This window comes from Tiliqua scincoides, chromosome 2 (genome assembly GCF_035046505.1).
Source record: "Tiliqua scincoides isolate rTilSci1 chromosome 2, rTilSci1.hap2, whole genome shotgun sequence".
NCBI classification, from domain to species: Eukaryota; Metazoa; Chordata; class Lepidosauria; order Squamata; family Scincidae; genus Tiliqua; species Tiliqua scincoides.
The window spans coordinates 262148606-262175924 of NC_089822.1; the positions used below are offsets into that span (position 1 = coordinate 262148606).

Sequence of the window (27319 nt, forward strand, 5' to 3'; positions counted from 1 at the left end):
TTCTGAAGGAGCTAGGTTTTTTTATGTAGCTTGAAATACGGGTATAACCTAATCGTTCAGGGATTTTCCCCCTGCGGTTTTATCTCAACTCGATAACAGTTCTTTCAATTAAAGGAAAAGGCTATGGACACAGACACACATCACACCTCTTTTTCCACAATGTTGGACCATGGGCGCAATGCTGCTTATGCCGTTGCAACACCGCCTTCAGGACTATGGGGACACGGGGAGGGAAGTGTGCTGTTTGGATGCCTGAGACCCCATAGAGGCACTCTCCATAGCGCCTATAGCAGGTGTGTCCATTTTGCAACTTCTCTCTTTTCTCCTGCATGTTTCTGTTTCTCTCCCCCATCACTGCAGGAGAAGCTATCATGTTACTGAGATCTGTCTTCAAGGGCATTTAGTGAATGGAACATACGATGATGACTCCTCAACCTGTTTTCAAAATTGGTCATATTTCTGAAAAACCATTACAACCTGCACCAGGTTCTAGAAGATGGGTTTTGAGGGCCTTAAAATATTTTAAGGCTCTCCGGAGGCCTCAGAAGACAGGGGGCGGCACTTCTAGGCTTTGTACGGGTGGCACAGTGGCCACCAACTGGATGGAAACTAAGTAGGTACTATCATCATAACCACTACTGGAAACCAACTTTCTAGAAACATCTGAGGGACTTTGGACATTAACTTCAAAAGAATAAGCAGAGAGCAGAAGACTTCCTATTACACCTAGAAACTTGGACAAATAGGACTCAGCTCATGAAAGATCTCCCTGACCTCCTAGTAAGACACACTAAGAGCAAGGCACAGTCCATGGTCTCGAGGATAAAATAATAGGACATTCTTTGACAAACATTATTAGACAAACATATTCTTTAAAAAGGAAAAGCTAATATTTCAAATACATTTCAACAGACAACTGGAAGAACAGTATGAATTCTTTAATCATCAATTCTTTGATGTGAAGAAAGGAACACAACTTGGAAAAAACTTCCCCCCTCCCCATCTGCTAGCATTTCTGTTGATACTTTACATAGTATTCCCTTGTTTGCACAGTGAGATTTGAAGGAGCAGAAAAATTCTTTCCATAATACTGGGACATTTACAGTTCCTGCATTCAATGGGTTCTCAGATGGATCTTCAGATAATTACTCCTACGGAAGCTCTTTCCGCACTCTGGACATGTATAGGGCTTTTCTCCTGTGTGTATTGTTTGATGATCTGCAAAGTTGCAACTGAATCTGAAGCTCTTTCCACATTCCTGACATGTGTAAGGTTTCTCCCCTGTATGGATGCCATGATGGATCATAAGCTGACCACTCATCCTAAAGCTCTTTCCACACTCACGGCATGTATAGGGTTTTTCTCCTGTGTGAGTTCTAAGATGAGTTGTAAGGTCACAACTTCTAATGAAGTTTTCCCCACACACGGCATATATAAGGTTTCACCCCTGTGTGGGTTCTCTGATGGATCTTAAGTATAGCACTCGTACAAAAGCTCTTTCCACACTCCTGGCATTCATAGGGTTTCTCCCCTGTGTGAGTTATCTGATGGGTTGTATATTCATAACTTCGAATGAAGCTCTTTCCACATTCCTGGCATTTATAGGGTTTCTCCCCTGTGTGTGTTCTCTGATGGATCTTATGTACATCACTCGTACTGAAGCTCTTTCCACACTCAAGGCATGTGTAGGGCTTCTCTCCTGTGTGAGTTCTCTGATGATTTCTAAGTTTATTATTCTGACTGAAGCTTTTTCCACACTCCTGGCATGTATATGGTTTCTCTCCTGTGTGGGTTCTGCGATGGCTGATAAGACCACTACTGTAACTGAACCTCTTTCCACACTCGTGGCAAGTATATGGTTTCTCTCCTGAGTGGGTTCTCTGATGGTTTCTAAGGTCACCACTCTGACCAAAACGCTTTCCACACTCTTTGCATGTATAGGGTTTCTCTCCTGTGTGGGTTCTGTGATGGGATGTAAGGCTGCTGCGGGACTGGAAGCTCTTTCCACACTTCTGGCATTTATAGGGTTTCTCTATTGTGTGGGTCCTTTCCTTTGAAGAATAAATCTGCTGCCTCTTTCTTCCAATCTGGTTCCAAACTAATACTTCTGAAATATGAAAAGAATTGCAATGCAAGATCAAAGGAAGAAACTGGGGAAGCTAGCTGGGGAAGTCACAAAGCAAATTTGTTACGCTTTGTATCAGTGATTTTCAACCTTTTTCATCTCACAGCAAACTGACAAGGTACTAAAATTGTCAAGGCACACCATCTGTTTTTGACCATCAACCAGGCACACCACACACAGGATATGTCCTTTTTTTTAGCCTCGTGTCCTGGAAAAGATTTTAAATGTCTTTTTCCCTGTCAGCAGGGCTCTGCAGGCAGCGCATAGACTTCTTGTAATTAATAAATTACATGTAATAAATTATATGTAATATAGTTTTAAATTTAATAACAATTAATAGTTTTAATTAACCATATGAAATCAATTTATGAATGTTTGTAGCTTTTATTTTGTCGTGTCCTACATTTTTCTTGGATGTCCTACATTTTGGGGTGCCTTGTCCTCTTTAGCCGTTATGACAACTGGTCACCCTGTTCCAAAAGCCCCTGTCTTGTTTTTCCTCAATGTTTTTGCCTATTCTTCCTTATTTTTGTACACTTATAACCATGAGAAGCTCTGTGGTGGCCCAGAAGGATATAAAGCTGTTGGGACATGTTCATCCAATAGGCTTTCTCCTTCCTTTGAAACACCATGACCAATCCGCCATGTGGTCTAGTGCATTCTTTGAATTACTGCAAATTCAGTCATTCCTCATATCTGACGTCATGACGTCTCCCAGGAAATTGGCATGTTTCCACTGACTGGGCAGCCAAACCAGTCGGTCTAGCAACTAAAGCGATGCAGTGGCCAGGTGGACTCCAGGGTGCAAATCAGGTAATTCTGTGACATCATCCAACCCAGGTTACAGGAATGCTTGTGTGTTTTTCATGCAGGTCTACCATGATATCTAGTGTAGACTCACACACCAAACTACTCTCCAGTAAGTGCATGGACCAGGATTCCTGGAATAATGTTAGTAAGTAGCAGTAGGGACTGTAGTATTCCTAGCTAAAAACATTCAACCATTCTGTTTGCTTTGCCCTTTTTTCAACTCCAAGCCAGTTTGCCAATGTCACTGCTTTGTTTGGGGCTTTGTGTGCTGTGGTCTTGAGTAGCATCCCTGCTCCATCTCTTGGCTACGGTACCTAATCTGGTCAAGGCTAACGTTACATAAAAACATAAGAGGAGCCCCACTGGTCCAGGTCATAGGCCCATCTAGTCCAGCTTCCTGTATCTCACAGTGGCCCACTAGATGCCTCAGGGAGCACACAGGTGCCCTTGCATCCAGGTGCCCTCCCTTGCATCTGGCACTCTGATGTAGCCTACTGCTAATATCAGGAGGCTGCACATACCCATCGTGGCTTGTAACCTGTGATGGTTCTTTCTTCTAGAAATCAATCCCCTTTAAAAGCATCCAGGCCAGATGCCATCACCACATCCTGTGGCAAGGAGTTCCATGGAAGAATTAGGCACTGGGTAAAGAAATATTTTCTTTTGTCTGTCCTAACTCTCCATTTTAGAAGATTTCCCCTAGTTCTGGTGCTGTGTGAGAGGGAAAAGAGTGTCTCTCTATCCATCCCCTGCATAATTTTGTATGTCTCAATCATGTCCTCCTCTTATGTGCTTTTTAGACTGAAGAGCTCCGAATGCTGTAATGTAAATGCTGAAAGGAAAGAGCCTTCCCTTGTAAGGGAGATGCTCCAGCCCAGTAACCATTTTGGTCACTCTCTTCTGCAGCTTTTCCAATTCCATTATATCCTCATTGACATGTGGCAAACAGAACCGGATGCAATACTCCAAGTGTGGCCTTACCATCAATGTGTCCATCCATGTCAATGTTGTATGGATCCAGGAAAGCTCAGTCATTTTCCATCAAGCTGCTTGTACTATTTTCTGCCCCATTACATACCTAATGCACGGGGTAATCATATCCAATTGCTCCCAAACACTACCTTGGTCTTCCTTTTACAAAAGAAACCTTGGGGTTCTGTTCTTTTTGGGAGCAAGGAGTCCCAGATGGGTTTCTTCCAATCTTCCCAGATAGGAAGGAGTGCATGAGTTGTAACCACAATGTCCTACTCCTCTCAGTCTGTCTGATTTCTCATGGTTCCTTCCCTGATAAATTGTGTAGCAGAGAAAACAACTCCCTGATGAAGGAAGCCAGACCAAGGGAAGTAACACCTAGTGGTTAGCATGCACACACCATGTCCTGATTTCCTTTTACAGCAACAGCACCGGAAAGGGGTTGTTCTATCTGAAGAGAACAGGCAGAGGAGGTGCATCTAGGGAAAAATCCCTCCCCAAAGAGCACTGAATCCCAGGGGTTCTGATTAAAAATCCATCACACAGTAGCATTTGCAAGGTGAAAGACATAACAATCCACTGCATTTCCTGCAAACTTGGATCATGCAAACCAAGGATAAAAATGTAACTAGTTTAGCAATAATTGTAATTGGGGAAAAAATGGGGTATGAAATGTGGGTAGTCAAAGTAGATGGAGTCTGATAGGAAATGCCAGAGCGATGCAGGCTGGGAAGTATACTAAAAGATCTGTAGTAACCTGTAATGCTTGGCAGATGGAGGTGGGATCCTGCTCTTTTGCTAAATGCATGCCATTGTGTGTGTGTGGGGGGGGGGCCCCCACACACACACACAGACACAATGGCATGCATTTAGCAAAATTCCTGCCATTCCAGGCAGATAGAGAAGTGAAATTCACAAGCAACACATCTCTGGGGAATAATGGAGTTTCCAATAAAAGCTCCTAGCAAAGGACATCCCAGCAACACTTTAGGCTTCGAAACCTTTAAGGAAACCAACAAGCTTCTGGAGAGTTGTCCAAAAATACAGAAAAAGAGTGGAAGAACAGCACGTTCATCACACACCAAGCTGCCCCCTGTCTCTTACCTGGCCTGGAAGAACAGCAGCCATGTTGGCCCCTCCACAAGGACGTGGTAGTTGGGCTTGTGTGGACTTGATTCTCTGCTATCTGTTAGGGAGAGAAAGGAGGAGAACAGTAAGAGGGCTTTTTCCCATCTTCTATACACGCTCATGGAGGAGACTGACTTGCAGAGGAATCTGGCAATGGCCGTGGCTGGGTGAGAAGTGGGACAGGACATTTGCCTCTCTGCCCAACCCTGGTGGGTTCAAGCAACCCCCCTGACTCCTGGCTGAGAAGAACAGATGACTGAAAGGGTGGGCAAGGCAGGGGGCTGGCAAAACAAGGCCCTCATCAAAGCACCCAGGGCTGCCAGTCCAACTGGTGCAGCACCTTCTTTGCCTAGTACAGCCTGGGCAGCCCCAGACCTCTGCAACTGGGAACCCTCCACTCTCCTGCCTTGCTGGGTCTTCAGCTGCCCTCACACACCTCCTCCCAGGCTCTTCCTCTTAGGCTTTCAGTCCTTCCAACCCCCCCTCCCTTTCCAAAGCATGGTCTCCTTTCACTTCCAGGTCACAGCAGCAGGTCACAGCAAGGTCTGCTGGGAAATGTAGTCCCAGGACCCTGCAGCCCCCTTGCCCATCATTCACTAACACATTTCTGCCCATGAACTTCTCCTTCTCTTTGTCTCTCCTGCACAAACTGCTGATCTCCTTTGTTCACAGCACCAGTTTCTAACCAGTGTTTTATACCCTGCCATTATTTTTCTATGATGGTGGTGTCAGGAACAAGATTCTTTTTCTAATTACTTCTACCTGTACAAAGGAATTTTCACAAGGATTCCATATAATTGTTATTCCTGAAGGCACTGATCCATCCTGGTCCCATCCAGCCCTGTGGTTCTTTTAATAAGTCCTCTTGGAGGCTTTCAGGAGTGGCCAAAGAGGATTTGCTACTGTTGCAAGGATGCACCCCAGGACCCTTCCCAAAAAATTACATGCTCCCACCCACCACCATTGCCATCACTTCTACTTCCACCTCCTTGCCTATCAGGCTTTAAGAGGGGTTTGGACAAAGGGGATGTGGACGCCTTTAAAAGGGGATTGGACAAATTTCTGAAGGAAAAATCCATCATGGGTTACAAGCCATGATGTGTATGCGCAACCTCCTGATTTTAGAAATGGGCTACATCAGAATGCCAGATGCAAGGGAGGGCACCAGGATGCAGGTCTCTTGTTGTCTTGTGTGCTCCCTGGGGCGTTTGGTGGGCCGCTGTGAGATACAGGAAGCTGGACTAGATGGGCCTCTGGCCTGATCCAGTGGGGCAGTTCTTAAGTAGGCTAGTCAGGAAAGTTGTTGCAAGTGGGGGAGAAACGGTGAAGCTGGAGCTTCTCAAGCTCTTCCCAGGGAGAACACACCTCCACTATCTTTCAGCCCTCTTGTCTCTTGTTCAGGCATCTTCACACAGCCACCCAACTACCTGGATCTCACAGCAATCAAACCACCAAAAGCTCAATTGACCTGGGACAAGGATGTGCTGCCCTGGGACTTGGCAGCATTGCTGGAGCGATCCAGGATTGAGCTCCCAGCGCTGTGCAGGAACAGGGGTCTGATTGAGCTTCCTGTTCCTGCACAGAGGGATTGGAACAGGCTTTTGGGGGCTCCTGGTGACACTGCTAAGAGATAAAACTCTGTTCTGTGCTCAAAGGGAGAAAAGGTTCCTCCTCTGCTCCTGACAGCCCTGTGACTATCAAGCAGGGCCCCTTCTTGACTCCCCCAATCCCCTTAATGGGTCCACTGGATTATTTTGGCACAGACACTCTCAGCTGCCAAGAATTTCTGAAGGGAGTCATGCAGAGGAACTCCCTCCAGCCAGCCCCCTTCTGATCTTCTGCTTTGGGAGAGCTCTGCCCTCCTCAGTCTGCACAGGTGGGACTTCCAGGAAAGATATAGGGCTGGACAGGTTGACCAAGACATGATGGGAAAGACACCTGAGATGGTGGGGTGTCTAAGTCTCAAGGCTGCAACTGGGTGTGTGTGGGGGGGGGGGGCTGAGCAGGTGTGAAAAGAGACAGAAGAAGAAAGAAGCAGGTGTGAAGGAAAGACAGGTGTGTTGGTCAGATCTGTTCCTCCACTTACCTGTTAGAAGTGTTGTAGCTACTCTATGCGTCCAAAAGAAGCAACAAATGAGTATGCTAGAAGGCTATACAGTGGTGCCTCGCATAACGAAATTAATTCGTTCCGCGAGTCCTTTCGTTATGCGAGTTTTTCGTTTTGCGAAGCGCGTTTTCCGATAGGAATGCATTGAAATTTAATTAATGCATTCCTATGGGCAAGAAAAGTCAGAACAAAGTCAAATTTGGTTTACAAAGTGTTTATTAAGTGCTCTTTAAAGGCATACATACTGTACTGAGGATTTCAAAAACGGGAGGGGGATGCTGAGTGGGGAGCTTGAAGGCTGTAATCCTGTGCACACTTTCCTGGGAGCATGCACAATGGGACTTACTTACATAAACTGACATGAAGATCCTCCCCTTACTAGGGTGGACGGGATCATAAACTGACGTGAAGATCCTCCTCTTAAAACAAACCAAAACAAAACAAAACAAAAATTCATCTTGCGAAGCACGGGTCATAAAAATTTGTTGTGTGAGTTACCAAACTTCGCAAAACGCTTTCGTTCTGCGAGTTTTTCGGTGCGCGAGGCATTCGTTATGCGAGGTACCACTGTACATTAAAAAAAGGATGGAAAACAGTGTTGATTGCACTTCAGGGTGTTTTCTTGACATTTCATTATTGCTTTAGAGCAACTTTTTGGCCGAAGAGCCACATCAAATAGCAGGTACAGTGTCAAGGGCTGGAAAAAAAATTAAATAATAAAATTTAAATAAATACATTAGAGATGGAACTTAGATGAATTAATAAATGAATGGGCTCAAATGCCCAGGATTTCTCCAAGCACCAACATAGCCCAAGACATAAAGCACACACTTAAATGGCCCCCATTCCCCCACCCTAGAAGCACAACTCCAGTTGTGTTTGGTCAACTGGGTCAGAGGCTCTCAGGGGGATCAGAGACTGGCCATGGGCCAGATAGAGGCTGGCTGCAGGTCACATCTGGCCCCTGGGCCAGGGTTTGGAGACCCCTGCTTTAGAGTTTTTAAAATTACCTTCAATATATTATGTTCTATGTAATGATTCTGAAATCTCAAGAATGGATGGCTCCTTGTGTGCAAGTTCAAAAATCCCTCTTCCCCCACCTTCCCTCTTTGCCGTACAAGATGGCTGCGCTCCGTTGTCTCCTCGGAGCAGAGCGAAAGGATTACATTATTCATGGAAGCAGCAATTTTTTCTAGCCCCGAACTCACAGGAAAGATTGGCTCTGTTAGTTTTTCAGCTTCCAGCACTAGCGCTAGAGAGCTGGTTCTTTTTTTCCTCCTAGCATGCTTGAGCCGAGTTTGTTTTTCAGGTTCTAGCATGCTCGCCCTGCTAGTGATCCAGCTGCCACCACAACCGCAGTGCAGTCCTTTTTAAAAGCAAAACACCAAGCCTGGCATGTTGCAAACAAGCACATCAGGGAGATGGCTAAGCCAAGCCTTTCCTTTCGATGTACTAGTTTATTACATGCAGGGAGCATTTTACATGGACCTGCATTAACAAATATGAGACCATATCCTGCCCTGGCATTGTCCAGAATTCTTGTCTTTTGTCTCATTCTGCATAATGCACAGATGTCTCAAGCTTCCCACTTCCATCAGTCTCCTTTTGAGTATAGTTGTGAAGAGCATCTGCGGAGGGCCTTAAGCTTCCACTTGTGGTTGTCCTTCCAGCCAGTCTACCAGTCTCCACTTACCTTTTCTGTCATGTACCATAAGAACATAAGAACATGCTTCACTGGATCAGGCCATAGGCCCATCTAGTCCAGCTTCCTGTATCTCACAGCGGCCCACCAAATGCCCCAGGGAGCACACCAGATAACAAGAAACCTGCATCCTGGTGCCCTCCCTTGCATCTGACATAGCCCATTTCTAAAATCAGGAGGTGGCACATACACATCATGGCTGGTAACCCATAATGGATTTTCCCTCCAGAAACTTGTCCAATCCCCTTTTAAAGGCAACTAGGCCCAGATGCCGTCACCACACCCTGTGGCAAGGAGTTCCACAGACCAACCACATGCTGAGACCAACCATGCGCTACCATCTGCCTACCCCTTATTCTCTCCTCATTCATAATCACACAATGGAAACAGTGAATAGGTCTTAATCTGATGACAATGCACCATGCTGCTGTTTTGAAAGAGCTAGTTTTTTTACATAGCTTGAAATATCAAGCCTGGAAGTTGGCAAAACACACGGTTCCTTCCAAGAATGCTTCCAGGGCACAGATGGGGGGAGAGAATCCAAAGCATCAAAGTGTATTTTGTATTTACCAAGAAGGCAAACCTATGGAAACAGGCACACATCACATTTCTTTTACCACTAGGTAGGAATATGGGAGGAATGCTGCCTGCAGGACTCTGAAAGTGGGGTGGGGACTGTGCTGTCATAAGAACAGCCCCACTGGATCAGGCCATAGGCCCATCTAGTCCAGCTTCCTGTATCTCACAGCGGCCCACCAAATGCCCCAGGGAGCACACCAGATAAAGACCTGCAAGGCCTCCTGGGAATTGTAGTTTAAGAACATAAGAACAGCCCCACTGGATCAGGCCATAGGCCCATCTAGTCCAGCTTCCTGTATCTCACAGCGGCCCACCAAATGCCCTAGGGAGCACACCTGATAACAAGAGACCTCATTCGGGTGCCCTCCCTTGCATCTGGCATTCTGACATAGCCCATTTCTAAAATCCAGATGCCTGAGACCCCTTGCCTGCTCTCTGTAGTGTGTCCGTTTTGCAACTTCCTTCCTTTCTCCCACATCTTCCTGTTTCTTTCTCTCTCCAACCACTGAAGGAGACGCATCCAGGCTACTGCAATCTTTCCTCAACTGCAGGCAGCCATTATTGAAGAGCACAGCGATAAGGTTTTCTGTCTTTTAAGCTATAGAAGCCTCAGATACATGTTTGTGTCTGTTTGATGAACAAACTGTAAGCAAGTATTTGTTAGAAAACTTAATTGCTTCTCCTCCTGCGTGTTCATTGATAGTAAGAAACAAGCTGGATGGTGGAATTGGTCATAGGAAGAGGGGTCTTAAGCTAGAACCTTAAAACTCTGGGTTTTTTTCCCCCAATACAGAAAACAGTTCATATTCCCGAATGGCCATTGGAACATGGAATTCCAGGGATTTTTGTGACTTCATGTATCACTCTCTGTTAGTGCAGCTGGACATGTGTTTGGGGTTTCTCTGTTTTGACAGTGGCTATTCTTTAAAAAGGGGGGGAAAGGAAATCCCGGGAAATTAGAGAGCCATCAGTCTGACTTAAATATTGGGAAAGATGTTAGAACAAATTATAAAGAAATAGAGCAGTTTTTCTGCAGCCTATCTTGGTAGACAGTCCCAGGCTCCATGAGAGCTGGAAGCTTGGTATTTTACTTCCACTTTCAAAGTACATCATTGTTCAAGGGCAGCCTGTTCACAAGAGCTCACTGCCAGCTATCCCCCTGTCCAACCCTGGACATTTATGGGGCCTGGCTGGGTCACTGTGGGTTGGCATGAAGAAGGACCACAGGCAGGGCTAAAACTAACCCTGCACAGTAGATTTCCTTGCCCCCTCTTTTCAGGCCAGAATAACCAGAGGCCTCCCAGCTGACCAGAGGATGAAGGAATCTTCAAGATCAAGAATTTCCTTGCCACCTGGGCACTGCCAAGAGAATCAGTAGGATGACCGTAGTCAGAACTGGATTTAGTTGAGCCAGGCTTCCCCACTTAATAAACACATATTGCTACAAAGTTTAAATATTTATTTAAGAATAATGTAATGAAACAAGCATATTAAGATATCTAAAATACTGCTGGGAATTCTACAGAAACAGATAGAAAACAGCCCAGGTTAAAGTCCTAGCTTAGAAGACTCAATCTCACCTACTGCCAAAGTTTCTGATCATATAGGGAGTGCAATGCCCCTACCTGCGATGCCAAGCCATCATACTGAAGGGCAATTTAGACCCTCCCAAGAAAGACCTTTATACCCCAGAAAACACTGTCTCAAAGACTCTGACCAATCAGAGTTCCCCCAAAGCACCAGAAGGATGATGCAAACTGTCCAAGAGTAGCTGTCCCTGCTCCCATGAGCTGAAGCCAGTTTTTAATTAGTATTTAATCAACTACCCATTTGGCCTGTAGGGCCAGACACAAGCTGTTTCACCAGGGATGAATCTCTAAGTGCGCCTCTAAGTCTCTTGGTGTCTTCTTTATAACATTTTAGGAAAGGGTCAAATAACTTGATTCGCTTAGGGCGCAATCCTAACCACTTTCCAGCACTGATATAAGGGCAATGCAGCTCCGAGATAAGGGAACAAAATCCCCTTATTTTGAGGAGGCCTCCGTGAGTGCCACCAAACTGCAGGATGCAGCACATGTCCCATTGGCACCGCTATGCCAGTGCCGGAAAGCTGGTTAGGATTTGGGCCTTAAGAGTTTAAAAGAATGGCTCTTCAGTGTGAATCTAGTTTTGAAGATGAAACAAAGTTGCGGCATTAGGAAATGGATGGAAAATGAAGTAAATACTATCACTATGACCAGTGCTGGAAACCAACATGATAGAAAGGTTCAGGGACTTTGGAGATCAACCTCAGAGGAAAAAGCAGAGAGCAAAAGACTTCCTCCTACAGCTTGAGACTTGGACAAAGAGGCCCACCCTTCAAAGATCTCCCAGAGCAAGCAAGCGTCCCTTTGGCTTGTTGGAGACCTCCAAGTTAGGCAAACTAAGAGTAAGGCATAGTCCATGGTCTTGAGGAAATCATACTACATCTTGAGTCTTGTTATCCAGGGTTCCATTCCCAGGACCCAGGTGGAAGCCAAAAATCAATGGAATCCCAGGACCCAGGTGGAAGCCAAAAATCAGGTGGAAGCCAAAAATCAAAAATCAAATCCAAAAATCAAAAACAATGTCCCTTTGCTCAGTGATTTAAAAACAGCCCTGCTGACCTTTGTAATGCAGGACAGAGGCATCGGGTAGACGCTCAGGCAGAATCAATCACTCTCTCTCCAGATGCTTAGAAAGGCTTCACTCCAAGGCAGCGACCCCTCCGTTCACTGACAGCTGAACCACCTGCATTCATTCACATGCTCAGGGGGAAGGGAGGGGTCATTTGCCTTGGAGTGAAGCTGTTCTTAAGAGCCTGGAGAGAGGATGATTGATGGATTGTCTGTCGGCTGCCTCCTCCCACATTAATGGGACTATTACTGTTAAAAAAAATTTTTTCCCTTTAATTTAAAGGGCCCTTCTCATCGCATTGAGATAAAACCGTGGGTGAAAAATCCATGGATAATTAGGTTACACCTATAGTACATTCTTGACACATTATTCTTTAAAAAGGAAAACTAACTGCTTCATATACATATCAACAGACAACTGGACAAACAGCTGAAATTCTTTAAACATCAATTCTTGGATGTGAAGAAAGGAACGCAACTTTGAAAACACCTCCCCCTCCCCTCCTGCTTTCTATGGTTTCTCTACACTGTCTTCTCCTTCATGCACAGGAAGATCTGAGTGAGCAAAAAGACTCTCTTCAGAATCCTGTGACATGCAAGGCTCCTGCACTCCATGGATTCTCAGATGGATCCTAAGATAATTTCTCCGGCGGAAGCTCTTTCCACACTTCGCGCATGTATAAGGTTTTTCTCCTGTGTGTATTGCCCGATGACCTATAAGGTTGCTCCTGAATCTGAAGCTCTTTCCACATTCCTGGCACGTAAAAGGTTTCTCCCCTGTGTGGGTTCTCTGATGGATCATAAGACCGCCACTCATTCTAAAGCTCTTTCCACACTCAGGGCATGTATAGGGTTTTGCTCCTGTGTGTGTGGTCTGATGTGCTGTAAGGTTGCTGCTGCAGCTGAACTTCTTTCCACACTCCTGGCAAGTATATGGTTTCTCCCCTGTGTGGGTTCTTTGATGGATCGTAAGTTTCTCATTTGTAATAAAACTCTTTCCACATTCCTGGCATGTATATGGCCTCTCCCCTGTGTGAATTCTCTGGTGATTTCTAAGTTTATGATTACGACTGAAGCTCTTTCCGCACTCCTGGCATTTATAGGGTTTCTCCCCTGTATGGGTTCTCTGATGGGCTGTATGTTCATAACTCCGGCTAAAGCTCTTTCCACACTCTTGGCATTTATAGGGTTTCTCCCCTGTGTGTGTTCTCTGATGGATCTTAAGTTTACCACTCGTAATAAAGCTCTCTCCACACTCCAGGCACTTGTAGGGTTTCTCCCCTGTGTGAGTTCTCTGATGATTTTTCAGTTTATGATTACGACTGAAGCTCTTTCCACACTCCTGGCATGTATAAGGTTTCAGCCCTGTATGGGTTGCCTGATGGGTCGTAAGCTTGCTCTTGCTAATGAACCTCTTTCCACACTTATGGCACACATAAGCTTTCTCTTCTTTGTGGGTTCTGTGATGGGATCTAAGGCTGCTGTAGAATCTGTAACTCTTTCCACACTCCTTGCATGTATAGGGTTTCTCCCCTGTGTGGGTTCTCTGATGGATTATAAGTATACCACTGCGACCGAAGCTCTTTCCACACTCCTTGCATGTATAGGGTTTCTCCCCTGTGTGAGTTCCCTGATGTTTCCTAAATTCACCACTCTGACTGAAGCTTTTTCCACACTCTAGGCACGTATAGGGTTTCTCCCCTGTGTGAGTTCTCTGATGATCTCTAAATCTATCACTCCGACTGAAGCTCTTTCCGCACTCTTGGCATGCATAAGGTTTCTCACCAGTGTGGATTCTACAATGCTTGCTCAGACTACCACTCCGACTGAAGCTCTTTCCACACTCCAGGCATGTATAGGATTTCTTCCCTGTGGGGGTTCTCTGATGGATCGTACCTTCACTACCCTGACTGAAGCACTTTTCACCCTCCAGGCCCATATGGGATTTCTCTCCTAAGTGAGTTTTCTGATGATTTCTAAGTTTATCATTCCGAGTGAAGCTCTTTCCACACTCCTGGCATGTATAGGGTTTCTCCCCTGTGTGGGTTCTCTGATGATTTCTAAGTTTATCATTCCGACTGAAACTCTTTCCGCACTCCTGGCATGTATAGGGTTTCTCCCCTGTGTGAGTTCTCTCATGGATCATAAGTATACTGCTCCGACTGAAACATTTTCCGCATTCCAGGCAAGTATAGGGTTTCTCCCCTGTGTGAGTTCTCTGATGGATTATAAGTTCACCATTCCGACTGAAGCTCTTTCCACATTCCTGGCATGTATAAGGTTTCCCGGCTGTGTGGGTTCTCTGATGGGATGTAAAGCTGTTGCAGGATGGGAAGCTCCTTCCACACTCAGAGCATATGTAGAGTTCCTCTTCTGTGTGGGCACTTTCCTTTGAAGACAAAATCTGCTTTCCAATCTGGTTCCAAATTGATGCTTCTGAAATATGAAGAGAAATGCAATGCAAGATTAAAGGAAGAAATTGCAGCTAGCTGGGAAAGTCTTAAAGAATATGCTTTATATGTTATATATAACATATATATTACGTTATATTATGGGCAGGAGGTCTGGTCTAGAGGGTAGAGCCTTCATTTGCCTGAAGATAACATCCACAAGGTCGCCAGTTCGAGGCCGCCGGCACTGTGCGACCTTGAAGCAGCTGACAAGCTGAGCCCAGCTATTCCATCTGCTCTGAGCGTGGGAGGATGGAGGCCAGAATGTGAAACCAGATCAGAAGGAAACATCTGAATGTTGTGGTTCTTGTAAGATAGAACCTTCTTTCAATTGTAAAAATCGCTATGGGGATTTAAATAGCCTGCCTATGTAAACCGCCTTGAATAAAGTCTTGAATAAAGACCAAGAAAGGTGGTATATAAATACCTGTATTATTATTATTATTATTATTATATGCTTCGTATGACCTGTAGCACAGAAAACACACAGGAACCTGTAACTGCAAGTGGCTTCATTAATACTTTTTTTCTTCAAAGGAGGTTAAAGAATCTCATAGAAATAAAGGCAACCACTGAATAGGAGGAGTAAGAAATTGGGAGGGGGATGAAGAACAATGTCCAAAGTTAAGAACAATAAATTTCAGATTTAGGGGGATAGGAAGCTTTCTTCCACCAAGTCACAGGTTCTTGAGAAATTGTTGTTGCTGATGAATCAGCCATACCTCTATTTATTTATTTTACACAGTCCTGGAACGTGCTGGAATCCCTAGCATGTATTCACTGCTGAAACAGACACGCCTGCGTTGGCTTGGTCATGTTGTGAGAATGGATGATGGCCGGATCCCAAAGGATCTCCTCTATGGAGAACTCGTGCAAGGAAAGCGCCCTACAGGTAGACCACAGCTGCGATACAAGGACATCTGCAAGAGGGATCTGAAGGCCTTAGGGATGGACCTCAACAAGTGGGAAACCCTGGCCTCTGAGCAGCCCGCTTGGAGGCAGGCTGTGCAGCATGGCCTTTCCCAGTTTGAAGAGACACTTTGCCAACAGTCTGAGGCTAAGAGGCAAAGAAGGAAGGCCCATAGCCAGGGAGACAGACCAGGGACAGACTGCACTTGCTCCCGGTGTGGAAGGGATTGTCACTCCCGGATTGGCCTTTTCAGCCACACTAGACGCTGTGCCAGAACCACCTTTCAGAGCGCGATACCATAGTCTTTCGAGACTGAAGGTTGCCAATACAATACATTTATTTACTTCATTTTTACCCCGCCTTTCTCCCCAAAGGGACTCCAGGCGGCTTACAACAATAATTAAAAAAGAACACAATTAAAAACATGATTTAAAAACAAGATAAAAACACATTCATAGCATGAATTCTGTTCAGGCTATGGATGACACTTGGGCCTCTTGGAGCAAACCAGGTTCAAAAGCATGCCCAGATCAGTTTATTCAGAGGGAGGGAAGCCCCATCGAGGAAGGAATAAAATTCTCCTCCCAAATGACCCCTCCTCCAGAACAAAAGAACCCCTGCTCTGTCTTGATTCAGTTTCCGTTAGTTACGCCACATTTAGTCCACAGATTGTTCTCTTCCATGTACCAGTACAGAGAGTTATTGTGTGTGCTTTCCACAGCACATTAACATGAGTACTCGGGGAAATCTATTTCATGAGCTGGAACCCTGCGCAGTGGCCAATGGCACAGATCAACTGTTCAGAAGGAAGTGGGAGTTCAGGGTGAAGGTGCAACAAATACAGTTTTATCATGGGGATAATGTTTCAAAGGTAAGAAGGGGAATCAAAATCAATAAGCAATCAAAACCCTTAGCAATTGTTAGGGTTTCATCCCAACCACGTGGTCGCTCCGTACAGAGAAGAAGACAAAGAAATCCTTAGAATGGAAGCATCGTGATGCAAGCTCAGAGGTGCACAGAGAGAAGGAAAGAAGTTATTATTACACAGGGGGAACCAGGACTAAAGAACCAGGGATTTGCAGTAGCATGAAGGAAGAGGGAGAGGGGGGGACATAGGGGTGGGAAAGGAAAGAAGTGCAAAGTACTCCTCTAGGCATGCGTAGTATAAAGCTTTCTACCATGACTAGTTTCAAAGTCATAGTTCAAAGTCATGAAACCTGTCCTGGTTCAGCAGACATGAGATGTAAGGAATCTGCAATCATCTCAGGCAGAGACTTCTCAGAGCATACTATACACTACAATGCTCAGAATCTTATAAAGACTGCCGTTACAGCAGTGAAGCTATCTCTAGTCTTTCCCTCCTTCTGTACAAGGAAAGCCATATTTCATCCCTGCACCCTGTACATTACACAAGGGGAAGTTCCAAATGCACCCAGAGACATCTGCCCCCCTGCTGTTCCCTGAGAATGCATTATCACTTCACAATCCGCATACGTAAGCATCCTTATAGCATTAATCCTTATATGTAAGAATCCTTATGGTGTTTCTCTCTAGGGCACTGGTTCTCAAACTGTGGGTTTTCAAACTGTGGGACCCACCAGTAGATCGTAACCCAATTATTAGTAGTTTGTGAAACTGACAGGGCAGATTAGGCTATGTGCATCAGTGGATAAACAAGTTGCTACTTGGGGGGGAAGCATTACTGCTCAATCACCTCTATAACCACATACATTGGCATTGATAAATTAGGCAGCAGCCCTAGGGTGTCTAAATCAAGCAAGTTAGACCAAACTCTAGGGCAGTGTTCTTCAGACGATCGGTTGTGACACTAATGGTGTTATGTAGCCTCATTTGGGGGGGGGGCATGGCAACCTTTCAAAGCCTTTGCAAGAGGGCTTGGATCCAATAACAGTAATGCCTTATCAAAACTGGATTTATTCAGTTCCAGGAGGGCGGTGGGGCCAGAGGTGGTCCCCCATCTTATACTTCATTTGTTGTGGAACATAAAAGGTTGAAGACCACTGCTCTAGGGCATCACCCAGAGCAAAGAAAGAGTTCAAACACAGGATGAAGTGCTCTCCGAGACGTGCCCACCTCCCCCACAGGGCAGCCATGGATCAAAATGCCCAAAGACGTCTACCCAGTTTATGGCACAATGTCCCCAATTTAGGGCTTCCCTCTTCATTAAGACACCCCCGATCCATGCGTGGCCAGAAGGGGAGAAGGTGGTGCCATGAAGAGCAGCAGCTGCCACGCTCAGGTCGCAGCCAAGCCACCAACTTCCCTGCCAATATCCAGTGGAGCAGTGTCGGGGCCCCTCCCGGATGCCCTGACCCTGGAGCAGGCACCCCATGCCCAGGGTGGGGAGGCTTCCCTGCCCTCGAAGGGGGCAAAGCAGGTTGGCTCACCCCAACCAGCCAGAGGGGGCTGGCAGGGCCAACAAGGAACACTGCAGGAAACAAGTCAGGAACAGGAAAGGCCTTTTCTGCCCCACCTGGAGGAAGGGGAGGGGCCAAAGGGGGCGGGCTTGCTCCATAAAAAAGGGAGGCCAGGGATGAGAGGCGGTCAGTGTGAAGCAGGGAGCTGTGAGGTCAACAGCCCCTGCTCCTAGGCCAGGTTTGGCAGCTCTGCTAGGGAGGAGGACAAGGGTGCTGGAACCCTCTTCCCCTCCAGCCAATCTGAGGCCTCCCTGGGGGTGGAACAAGCCTGCCCCAGGCCCCTCCAGGGCAGGGACCCTACAAGCAGAAATTCTCACTCAGGGCATCTATCAATTATGGGCCAAAGGACACTCCTTACCTACAAAGCTCACATTCTCATCATTGTCCATTATGGCCACTTCACATAGGTGTTTTCAGCCTTGATCTAGCAGAGCCCACTCTGCACCGCTGAGATGACACAGCAACCTCCACAAACAAAATCCGTCTCTGAAAGTAAAAGGAGAGATTTCCTATTAGTAGATCAACCCAAGTCCAGCCTGCAGTCCCAAAAGGGACGTTCCCACAAGTAAAGAAACTCTCTGGGCTTCCTGCTGGTGCAAAGCATCATGTGAGAAAGAGGTAGGGAATGTGAACAGCTTCTTCTCTTCTGCCATCCAGCAGTGGAAACACTCGCGCAACGAATGTCTTGTTTTTCCTCAATGTTTTGCCTATTTTTCCTTATTTGTGTGTAATTGTAACCCTGAGAAGCTGAGAAGGGTGTTCCAGAAGCATAAAACATTGCTGGGTCAGGTTCTTTGAAATGCCATTATCGATCTACCATTGATGGTATTATTGATAATGACCAACTTCCCTTCCCATTAAGCTGCTGATGCAGGAAAAAGGGAAAGCAGAGAAAAGGAAGAGGTGCATGAACACTAACCACTATGAACTAGTCCCTCAGTCAGTCTGTCTTCTCCTAGTATAGTGGTTCCCAATTAGTTATCTGATCTTTCCAACACTCTTTGGGGACCCACCAAAAATCAGGTTGCAACCCACCAGTAGGTTCCAACCCACAGTTTGGGAAGCACTGTCCTAGTACCTTCCCTGACAAGCCCTATGTCTAAGAAAGCAATTCCTGGATGAAGGAAGCCTGACCAAGGGATGTAGCACCTAGTGGTTAGCATGCATGAGCCATGTCCTGCCTTCCTTTTACAGCACCAGCAGCAGAGTGGGGTAGTTCTACCTGAAGCCACCATCCCAGGCTGCAGAGAACATCCATCTGGGAAAAACCCTCCTCCCAGAAAGTACTGAATCCCAGGGTTTCTTAATTAAAAATCAAACTCACAGTAACCTCTGCAGGGTGAAAGACGTTAAAACCCACTGTATTTGCTGTTTATGCAGACCATGCAGACCAAGGGTCTAGTTTAGTAAAAACTCTAAATGAAAAAAATACGGAATGAAAAGTAGATGGAGGGTCCTCTTAGGTCATCAGAGAAGGCCTTCTTACAAGTGCCGCCGCCTAGGGAGGTATGTGGGGCGGCGGCAAGAAATAGGGCCTTCTCAGTAGTGGCACCAACGCTATGGAACTCCCTTCCCCTTGACTTAAGAATGGCTCCCTCTCTTGAGACCTTTCGGCGAGGCCTGAAGACCCTTCTGTTTAAACAAGCCTTCTGAGTTCTCGGCCTTTTTAACATCTTTTTAACATCTTTTAATATTTTTTACAGGCCTGATTCTTTTATGACTTGCTGCTGCTCTATGCTCTTTTTACCTATTTTTTATTCTGACTGCTGTTTTTTATGATATGTGTTAATATGTTTTTTATTCGTTTTAAATTATGTTTTTAATCTGTTGTAAGCCGCCTTTCAGGGAGAAAGGCGGGGTAAAAATAAAGCTATTATTATTATTATTATGGAGGGTGAGAGAAAATGCCCTGAGCCTTCTGGGCTGGAAGGCATACAAAAAGAGTTACATATGCAGTAACAGGTAATGCAAGCAGCACACCTCTGGGAAATACTGAAGTTTCCAAGCAAAGGCTGCTTGCAAAAGATGTCCCAGCAACACTTTGGTCTTCGGAACCTTTTAGGCAATGGAGAAGCTTCTGGAGCGATCTTCAGGTCAGACCTTCGCCTCTGCCCAACACCAGTGGATTCCAGCAATGCCCCTGATTCCTGGCTAAGAGCAGATTACTGAAAAAGGTCAGCAAAGGAAGGGGCCTGGCAATCACTGTGGACTCCCAGGCTGCCCCCCCCTCAGTCTTTCCAATTCCCCCTCCCCTTTTTCAAAGCTCTCAAAGCTTTCCAGGTCTGAGCACCAGATCACACCAAGGCTTGCTCCTGCTGCTGAACCTTTTTCCACACTTATGGCACACATAAGGTTTCTCTTCTTTGTATTTAAGGTTAATGATGGAAATTAAGAATAACTTAAAAAGATGGAATAGATTGAACTTATCCCTGTTGTGGAGAATAGCAACAATAAAAACAAACGTGTTGACGAAATTACTATTTTTATTTCAGACAATTCCAGTGATATTAAAGAAATCATTTTTTCAAGAATTGAACAAAGTTATGGCCAATTTTATTTGGCAAGGAAAAAAAGCAAGAGTGAAGATGAAACTATTGCAAGATGCTAAAAAGCTAGCTGGCCTTGGAATGCCTAATTGGGAAATTTATTATTATGCAGCAGCAATGAACTGGATAAAAGATTGGGCAAAACTGGAAAAATCTAGAGAGCTGAAACTAGAATTACATGATCTGCAGATTGGTCCCCTTGCCTTTATGATTTATGATAAAGCTAAATACCACAGTTACTTTTAACAACATTTGATAAGAAGAGCACTGCTATTTGCTTGGGAACAAATAAGGTATAAAGTTTATGGGAAAATCCCAAGATGGGTCAAACCATTAGAAATAAATACAAAACCAATGTGGATACGGGAATCACAAAATAAGAGATATGACGATTTATTAGACGAGAAAGCAGATCTCTATTCTAAAGAAGAGTTATTGAAGAAAGGGATTAAATTGGATTGGCTGACAGAATTACAAGTTAAAACAAGATGGATGGAAGATAAAAAAGAAGGAATTTATCCAGTGGAGACAGAATTTGACAAAATATTCTTATCAAATGAGGAACACTATATTAAGAAGATGTACCAATATTTGTTAAACATGGAAATGGAAGATGAGTCAGTAAAAGAGGTGATGATCCTGTGGGCAAAGAATATTGGACATAATATAACTATGAACAATTGGGAACAGATCTGGAAAAGAAATATGAAGATAATTAAAGCAACAACGATGAAAGAGAATACCTATAAAATCTTTTATAGATGGTACCTATCTCCAGACAGGCTGGCAAGAATGTATCCTGTTGCATGCCATAAATGCTGGAAATGTAAGGAGGTGAAAGGATCTTTTTGCCACATGTGGTGGCTCTGCTCTAAGGCAAAAGAATTCTGGAGAAAAATACATATGAATATTCAAATTATTTTTAAATGTGTTATACCCTTTGAACCAGAGATATTCCTATTGAATATTTTTCCTGAAAGCTGTAATAATGACACAAGGCACATTCTGTTATATACAATTATTGCAGCAAGATTAATCTATGCTCAGATGTGGAAGAGCTCAGAAATTCCTATTACAGATATGTGGATTAAGAAATTATATGAAATTATTGAAATGGATGTCTTAACTGAAAGATTGAAGGATGGTAAAATAGAAATAATACAGCAATTATGGAATCTGTTTTATAGATGGATAGACAAATGATAATGAGTCATTTAAGTAAAATCAAAATAGACGAAAGTAAATATATTAATGTACATGACAATTACAGACTAGATTAGACTGAAATTTCTGTTAAATTGGTATTGATATTACAGAAAAGAGGAAAGTAGTAATTAATGGGGTTTTTTTGATGATTTAAAATGCTAATAACTACAGTTCAGTGAATTCCTAGTGTTTTTTCCCTTTGTATTATCTTTAACCCATGTACATTTCGTTCCTGTACCCATATCTTTACTCAATAAAAAATTAAAAAAAAAAAAAAAGGTTTCTCTTCTTTGTGGGTTCTGTGATGGGATCTAAGGCTGCTGTAGAATCTGTAACTCTTTCCATACTCCTTGCATGTATAGGGTTTCTCCCCTGTGTGGGTTCTCTGATGGATTATAAGTTTATCAGTCTGACTGAAGCTCTTTCCACATTCCTGGCATGCAGCGGGTTTCTCTTCTGTGTGAATTCTCTGATGAATCCTAAGTCCAGCACTCTGAATCCTGGCATGTATATGGCTTTTCCCCTGTGTGAGTTCTGTGATGGGTTGTAAGAGGTTGCCACTGGGAGCAAAGCTCATTCCACACTCAGAGCATTGATAGCCTCTCAGTACTGTGTGGGCTCTTTGCTTTGAAGAATGAACCCACTGCCTCTTTCTTCCAATCTGATTCAAAACTGATGCTTCTGAAATAATGAGAGAAACTCAATAAGAGACCAATGGAAGAAACTCCAGCTAGTTGGAGAAGTTGTTAATCATTTTTATTTTTCACACACCAGTGGACCTGCAGTGTGCATCAACAGAGACTGCTTTGCAACTGCGGTCAAGCAGCCTTCACCTGCCCAATGGTAGTTATGCCAGTGTGGGAGGGGGATAGTACTATCCAGACTATTGATTACAACTGGGGTTTCAGGAATACAATGCAGTCCAAAAGCATGTCTTCAGTGTGTACCATTTCCATCACAAAGCGGGTAACCCCATGTAGAAAATGGTGAACCCAAATGGCCTCTCCTGCGGGGGGGGGGGGGATCTCTGTTCTGTCTCAATTCAGTTCCAGCTGGTTGTGCACATGAGCATTCAGAGGAAATATGTTGCCATCATGCGCAGTGTCCAGTGGTTTGGAAGGAAGAGGAAAGGAAAAGCGAAGTGAGAGGGGCCAAACCATCTCTTGTTGTGGGGATGATGTTCCAGAGGCAGGGTAGGGGAATCAAAATCAATAAGCAATTCCACATTTCTTATGGCTACACTTGAAACATAAGCAGTTGCTCTGTACAGAGAAGAAGAGAAAAGAATCCTTAAAAGAGAAAAGGGAAGTACCCTGGGGAGAGAAGAAAAACAAGGAGACTTACCCAAGGAGAAGTGGGGCTAAAGAACCAGGGGTTTGCCGCTGCAAGAAGTAAGAGGGAGAGGAGAAGATGTGGGTTTGAGGAAGGAAAGAAGCGTTCTTCTAGACCTGTGTAATCTGAGGCTTTGTGCCATCAGTCCAGTTTCAAAGACATGATTCAAAGTCCTGAACTCTGTCCTGGTTCAGTCAACAGTGACCACCTCTGGCAGAGCCTTCCACACACTACAAATCCCAGGATCCTATAAGAAGAGTCATCAAAGCGGTGCACCTATGTAAGTCTGCAATGAAGCTATCTCTAGACCTTCTCGTGTTCTGTGCTCTGTATTCCAATCTCATGGAAAGACAGTTTAAATCCCTGCAAATTTGACATTACACAAATAAATGCACAGAACCCTGTCTCCCATCCAAGCCCACAGTGTCACTTCATGATGTATGAGGAAATCCTTATGGCTTTTGTAAACGGTGTTCTTTATTTTACTCAGAAGTAAACCCATTGCGTTTAGCAAAACTTAGGCTGTAAACCTAGATTGCTCACTGGAAACAAACACCTCTACTTACAGCTTTTCTCTCTTGGGCATCTCCCGACACACAAAAGGCAAGCCCAGAAACAAGTGTCCTCTGAGACAAGCCCACTTCCTTAAAAGGACAGCCAAGGGACAATATGTCCAAAGCCTTCCAGCCACTTTATGGCACAGTGTCCCCAGTTTGGGGTGACTGTTCTCATCGAGAGACACAAATCATTGCTAGACCAGAAAGAGAGGATGTGGGGCCATCAGGCATAGCAGCCAGTTATGCCCAGGTCATGCACCCCCAACAGTAAATGGAGGAGGGATTCCCACCTAGGGCATCTACCAATTATAGGCCAAAGGACCCTCCTTACCTACAAAGATTGCATTCTCAGAATTGTCCATTATGACTGCTTCATGAAGAGCCTTGGCACTGATCTAGCAGAGTCCACTCTGCACTGCTGAAACACACGGCCACCTGTGCAAAAAAATGGGGCTCTGGAAGAGAAAACAGAGACTCCGATTAGCAGATCAACCCAGGAGGCTTACAACAAAGGTTAAAACAAATTAAAAACATAATTTAAAAACAGATAAAAGCATATTAATGACACATCATAAAAACAGTAGTTAGATAAAAAAAGTAGTCAGGTAAAAGAGCATAGCGCAGCAAATTATAAAAGGATCAGGCCTGTAACCAGGTGTTAAAAAAGGTATTAAAAGATGTTAAAAAGATGTTTAAAAAGGCCAGGAACTCAGAAGGCTTGTCTAAACAGAAGAGTCTTCAGGCCTCGCCGAAAAGTTTCAAGAGAGGGAGCAGTTCTTAAGTCAAGGGGAAGGGAATTCCATAGTGTTGGTGCCACTACTGAGAAGGCCCTATTTCTTGCCGCCGCCCCATGTACCTCCCTAGGCGGCGGCACTTGTAAAAAGGCCTTCTCTGATGACCTAAGAGGATGAGCCGGATTGTACGGGAGTAGGTGATCTCTAAGATACCCTGGCCCAGAGCAGTATAGGGCTTTAAAGCTCAAAACCAGCACCTTGAATTGGGCCTGGAAACGAATGGGCAGCCAGTGCAGCCTCTGGAGAAGTGGACTGACAGAGTCCAACTGCCTACCTCCAGTAACTACACGGGCCACTGCATTCTGCTCTACTTGCAGTTTCCGAACCATCTTCAAGGGCAGCCCCACATAGAGCACATTACAATAATCTAACCCTGATGTCACCGTGGCCAGGCCTGCACAATCCAAGTACAGCCGCAGCTGGCGCACCAGCCGAAGATGAGCAAAGGCCCCCCTAGCCACAGCCGCCACCTGGGAATCCAGGAACAGTTGTGAGTCCAGGTGGACCCCCAAGCTGCGGACCTGCTCCTTCAGGGGGAGTGCAACCCCATTCAGTGCAAGCCGATACTCCAGCACCTGCATCGAGGATTTCTAAACCAGGAGAGCCTCTGTCTTATCCGGATTGAATTTCAGCATGTTAGCCCCCATCCAGATCTTCACTGCCTCCAGAAAGCGCTCCAGGACCTCAACCACCACCCTGGAGTCTGGAGGAAAGGAGAGATAGAGCTGGGTGTCATCAGCATATTGATGGCACCCCACTCCAAATCCCCGGATGACCTCTCCCAGTGGTTTCATGTAGATGTTAAATAGCATGTCAAATGCTCAAGCCTTCATTTGTGTCCATCCTGACAAGTTCCAGACTAGACATTTTCCATCAGCCTGCTTGTACTTTGGTTCTTCCCCTTCCCTTTCCCGACTTTGTCTCCTTTTCTTCTGGAATTTTAATAAACTAATTCTCTTTTGGCTTTCCCTGGCTACTTCACGTTGCTGGGTAATGCAGTGGGTTGTTATATCTGACTGCTCTTAGACACAACCTTCAATAAATAGTGTCTTAACTATTTAGACTAGCAGTTCCCAAACTCCTACAAGGGAGTTGGGACCGCTGTGAGTCTTGGTAGGGGCGGGATGGGGTAGGGGAGGCCCCAACGGCGCCGCAGATATTGTTTTCCAGAACTGCACTCCGATTGCTAAATAGAGCAATTTCTAGCGTCAGGGGCCTGCTTGAGGCCAGCACGACTCCCCAGGTAAGGGGAAAAGTCCCTTGGTACCCATGGTGCCGCAATTGCTGCAGTGCCATTGAGACACTAAGCCACTCCCCTTAAGGGGGAATGGCCCAGTTTTTGTTTCCTATGGTGGGTCACAACCCATACTTTGGGAACCACTGACTTAAAACACTTCTTTCAATAACAACCTTTGGAGCTTGTGCTTTTGTGGAGGTCCCAGAGAGTCCCCATGTGACTTGTCTCTTTAGCTTGCGGTGGTGATAGTGGTAAATGACCCCCTTTCTCCTCCATTCAGCTGCCAATCCAGGAAAAAAAAAGGAGAGGAGAGTACAGGAAGAGGTGCATGAGCACTAACCACTATGTTCTTCTCCCCACAGTCAGTTTCCCCCCCCCAGTACCTTCCTAGTGTCAGAGAAAGGAACTCTTGGGTGAAAGCAGCCTAAGGAAGGGGAGTAGCACCCAGTGGCTAGCACATGCCCACCCCTTCTTGCTTCCTGCTCTCCATTACTGGACCAGCAGCTGAATGGGAAAGGACACTGGTAGATATCTGCCACCACTATCCTGGGTTACCAAGACTTGACAGAGGAGGTTCATCTGGGGGGAAAAAACCTCTCACTCAGAAGAGCACTGCACCTCAGAAGTTCTTATTAAAAATGAAACCCTTAGTAGTGTCTCTTCTAGTGGCGGTTGCATCTTTTTAGATTGTGAGCCCTTTTGGGACAGGGAACCATTAGTCGTTTGATTTTTCTCTGTAAACCGCTTTGTGAACTTTTAGTTGAAAAGCGGTCTATAAATACTGTTAATAATAATTAATAATAGTGTCTACAGTGCAAAAAAAAAAGTACAATCCACTGATTTACTTGTGAGCATGGAGAAGACAAAGGGTCAAAATGGAACTAATTTATTTAAATGCTAAGAAAAGGAATGAAGCAAGATGGGGAAAGAAAGGTAGGTAGTAAGCCTTGTTTGTAAGCCGCCTTGAGTCCCTTCGGGGAGAAAGGCGGGGTAAAAATAAAAATGAAAATAAAAATAATAATAAAGGTAGGTAGTAAAATTATAAGAAGGCTGATGGAAGAGTCCTGAGCCTGGCTGGGAACCATACAGAAAAGGTTTTTACAAAAGGTTGCCGTAAAGGACAGCGAATACAGCTGGGATTCTAACCAAATGCTAAGCGCATGGCAATCTTGGGGTGAGGGATATTCATTTCAGGCAGAAGCCAAATCCACAAAGAGCATATCTTTGGGAATCATAGAGTTTCCAAGCAAAGGCTGCTTGCAAAGGATGCCCTAGTCCAGTGGTTCTCACACTTTAAGCCCCGGGACCCACTTTTTTGAATGAGAATCTGTCAGGACCCACCAGAAGTGAAGTCATGACCAGAAGTAACATCATCAAGCAGGAAAATTTTTTAACCATCCTAGACTGTTATCCTACCCACACTTACCCAGGAGTAAGTCCCATTTACCATCATTGTGAAAAGGATGTACAGAGAGGTTGTTGAAAGTACAGGTCTGTAACGTTTCCCCAAATGCAGTCGCATCCCCTGGTACCATCAAGTCTAATATATTAAAAATAAAATATTGAAAAGAATGGGGACCCACCTGAAATTGGTTCATGACCCACCTAGTGGGTCCCGACCCACAGTTTGAGAAACACTGCCCTAATCCATATTCAGGAAGGTATATAACCAAATGTTCGGGGATGCCAGTTCAACAGGTGCAGCAGCGCATTCCCACAGGCCCCTCCTTTCCGGGCTTCCCTAGCACCTGTGCAGCCCCATGCCACAGCTC

The 27319-nt window shown here is 45.0% G+C and overlaps 1 pseudogene; it reads right to left on the reverse strand.

The window, feature by feature from the left end:
• Window positions 1–998: 998 nt before the first annotated feature.
• LOC136639134 (zinc finger protein 420-like) lies at window positions 999–27319 on the reverse strand (annotated as a pseudogene).